Below are 4,265 nucleotides of genomic sequence, written 5' to 3'. Positions count from 1 at the left end.
AGCACTGGCTTCAGCCTTGGTCATTCACAGCTCCTAATCTCCCTATAATCTCTCTATGCACTGTCATTATCACCTCTTTATTGCTACCTTTGCTTCTGGAGCCATGACTCAGCTTCTCCCTATTTCTCCCTTTGTTTTAATCTTTGACAAAGGGTCAGTTAGACTCGAAACGTCAGCTCTTTTCTTCTTTATTGCTACCTTTGCTTCTGGAGCCATGACTCACCTTCTCCCTATTTCTCCCTTTGTTTTAATCTTTGACAAAGGGTCAGTTAGACTCGAAATGTCAGCTCTTTTCTCTCCTTACAGATGCTGCCAGACCTGCTGAGATTTTCCAGCATTTTCTCTTTTGGTCCCTAACATTGTGAGGCAATAGTGCTAAGCACTGAGCCACCATGCAGCTTCCATTCATTTTTCATGTTTCACGATTCATTTAGGGTGGAAGGAGTCACTGAGGTGGGCCCTGCTGGTGAAATTGAGAGTCAAGTTGAGCGAAATGACTTTTGAACAACACTGAAAGTTTCAGTCGATCATGGCAGGGAGACGTGAGTCATCTGGAGAGCCAAAATATCTTTCAATTTGTTCTTGTAATGGCACACATTTGCTGGAAGTGTGGTGCACAGCAAAAAAAGGTTTAATTTGCAGCTCAGTTCTGTTAATATTTAATAGTCCTACGTTGTGTTTGCAGTATTGTTTGCAAGTGATGTTGAACCAAGTTGATTTTAGTTTGTTTCTTACAGTTAAATACTTAAAGTGAGAAATCTCATCCTTTGGTAATGCCTGCCATCACTGGGAAATTCATGTCTTTTCAAATTATTAATCTTTATGAAGATGATAACACACATAAAACACAAAAAAAGACAATAGTGTAAAGTTGGGGAGGGTGGGGTTTTGGACTAGAGTGGGAAGGATACAATTCCTCAGTGTTTGATGTTATAAAGTTATTGTTGATCAGAACTAAATGAGAACACTGTAATTCAAAATCTACATAATAATGATTCAATACCAGATTGAAGAAGGGCTCAGAGGGAGGAGAAATGAGAAGTGGAACAAATACTAATTGATATTCAGGCAGAATGAAAAGAATGAATTATAACACAAGAAGGAAGATAGAATCGCAATCACTGATTCTTTACACAAGCACACTGTGTACATTTAGAAGGCAAGCAGCTAAAAAGTACAATAGTTTGCACTTCCCTGTTTGTTTTTCATCTATTTGCTGTCACTGATCTGTTTAATTTTGCTGTTTAAACATTCATGCTGTTTCGCTAAAAGTAATTTTTAAACACATGTTCACAACTGATCGACAAAGCAATTTTAATACAATGAATGGAAGATCCTCCACTATGAACGTTAGGCTGGAGTAATTGCTAGTCACTAGGTGACATTTGACCATTCTCTATATTCCCTACAGCCATCAGTAAAGAATTAAACATACCACAGAATTGCAGAATTGTTACAACAGAGGAGACTAATGGTCCATTGCTTTGTCTGATCAAAATAAGGTTCATGATTGACTTCACCGTTCGCTACCACATCACGCATGGCGGGGGGGGGGGGGCTCATTTTTCACATCTAAACTAACCTCTGCTTCAGGATTTTGCTGGAGAGCAATGATAATCCCCAGCTTCATTTTTGCAACCAAGCATCACCTGAAAGCACCTTCCCCTGCCTGAACCATCACCACATTCAATAACAAGTTCAAAGCCCTTCTGGAGTCTTTTGTCACTGAGATTAGGCCATCTGTGTAATTGCTGCCTTGTTTGTGTGTTGCATAGAGCCATTTGCCGAGTCCATCAGGAAGGATGCGAGCCTGAAAGGGGTGACTATTCCTGGCAGCGGGGGTCTGCAGGTTGTGCATTTGTGACCAGTTCGAACGGGCCTCGGGGGCCAAGGTAAACCGAGGCAAGAGCGAAGCCATGCTCTTCGGGAACTGGGCCGACCAATCCTCTATCCCCTTCACCGTCAGGACTGACCACCTGAACGTGCTGGGTATTTGGTTCGGGGGGGCTGGGGCTTGCGCCAAGACCTGGGAGGAGCGGATCAGAAAGGTGAGACAGAAACTGGGCAGATGGGAGAAACGGTCGCTCTCCATCGCGGGTAAGAACCTGGTCATCAGGTGTGAGGTACTCTCAGTATTGTTATACGTGGCACAAGTCTGGCCTATCCCCAGAACCTGTGCCGCCGCAGTCACCCGGGCCATCTTCCACTTCGTGTGGAGATCAAACATGGGCCAGGTCCAAAGCGATGTAATGTACAAAGACCGGTGCAATGGGGGAAAAAACACACCCAATGCCACCCTCACCCTGATGGCCACCTTTGTGTGTGGCTGCATCAAGCTGTGCGTGGATCCCCGGTACGCAAACACCAAGTGTCACTACGTACTGAGGTTCTACCTGTCCCCGGTGTTGCAAAGGATGGGCCTGGCCTCACTGCCGCCTCGCTGCCGCGGAACGCTCCGAGTAGTTGGACTGTTCCGTATCACCTGTCCTTCGTGGAGAAATTTATGAAGAAAAACATCTTTGACCACAAGTCCATCAGGAAGTGGTCAGCACATAGTGTCCTTGAGACCCTTTGGGAAAAGGAGAGGGCGGATCCTATCGAGCGGTTCTCTGAGCAGACTGTCAAAGCCATTTGGCAGGATGCCTCATCGCCAGAACTTTCCAACAAGCACCAAGACATGGCTTGGCTGGTGGTGAGAAGGGCTCTGCCTGTGAGATCCTTTATGCACGCCCGGACTCTCAGCCGCACCGCACGCTGCCCTCGAAGCGGCTGCGGGGGGGGAAACGAGACTGTCACATGCCTCCTTCTGGAATGTGCCTATGCAGAAGACGTCTGGAGAGGAATGCAGTGGTGTTTGTCGAGGTTCGTCCAGAGCAGTGCCGTGACGCGGGACTCGGTGCTCTATGGTCTGTTCCCCGGGACGCACACCGAGACGAACATCAACTGTGCCTGGAGGATCATCAACTCGGTGAAGGACGCTCTCTGGGCGGCCCAAAACCTGCTGATCTTCCAGCTGAAGGAGTTGACCCCGACTGAGTGTTGCAGATTGGCACATTACAAGGTCCAGGACTACGTGTTGAGGGACGCGCTGAAGCTTGGGGCAGCTGCCGCCAAGGCGCGGTGGGGAAAGACCACTGTGTAAAGTCTGCCTGCCTAACGAAGAATAGGGGGCCCATGCAGTCGTTGGGCTCTGCTGTTGCCTCAGCTAATTATATGGGCATATGATTGAAAAATTTACAGACCTGTATAAAAATGATAAATTCTGATCTCTGTATGTACATGTTTACATATGTATGGCATGACCAACTGTACAGACCATCAAATTATTTTATGAATAAAGTATATTTTTGAAATAAAAAAAAAATCTGTGTAATTGCTGCTGACATGTACCTAACCCTCCTGATCCATAAGGCACACTGGCAATGTGAAGGTGGCACACTCACAGTGTGAGATCGGCACACTGGCAGTTGTGAGACCAGGTCTCTGGCAATGTGGGATCGACATACTGACAGTGTGAGACCAGGTCTCTGGCAATGTGGGATCTACACACTAACAGTATGAGACCAGGTCTCTGGCAATGTGGGATCTGCACACTGACAGTGTGAGACCAGCTCTCTGGCAAGAACAAAGAACAATGAAAATTTACAGTCCAGGAACAGGCCCTTCAGCCCTCCAAGCCCGAGCCGATCCAAATATACTGTCTAAACCTGTTGGTCAATTCCTAAGCATCTTTATCCCTCTACTCCCCACCTACTTTTGCATTTATCCAGATGCATCTTAAATGAATCTACCGTACTTGCCTCAATCACCACTGCTGGCAACGCGTTCCAAATGCCTACCACCCTCTGTGTGAAGTACTTGCCGTGTGTATCCCCATTAAACTTTCCACCTCTCACCTTGAAAGCGTGATCTCTCATTATTGAATCCTTCACCCTGGGAAAAAGCTTGTCTCTATCCACCCTGTCTATACCCTTCATGATTTTGTAAACCTCAATCAGGTCCCCCGTCAATCTCCTTTTTTCTAATGAAAATAAACCTAACCTACTCAACCTTTCTTCATAACTAGCACCCTCCATCCCAGGCAACATCCTCATAAACCTTCTCTGCACCTTCTCCAAAGCGTCCACATCCTATTGATAATGTGGCGACCAGAACTGTACACAGTATTCTAAGTGCAGCCGAACCAATGTCTTGTACAATGTCAACATGACTTGCCAGCTCTTATACTCAATACCCCATCCAATGAAGGCAAGCATACTATATGC

This window comes from Chiloscyllium plagiosum, chromosome 11, assembly GCF_004010195.1.
Source record: "Chiloscyllium plagiosum isolate BGI_BamShark_2017 chromosome 11, ASM401019v2, whole genome shotgun sequence".
In the NCBI taxonomy this organism is placed as follows: domain Eukaryota; kingdom Metazoa; phylum Chordata; class Chondrichthyes; order Orectolobiformes; family Hemiscylliidae; genus Chiloscyllium; species Chiloscyllium plagiosum.
The sequence above is the reverse complement of the archived record's forward strand: the minus strand, read 5'-3'. Positions refer to the sequence as shown.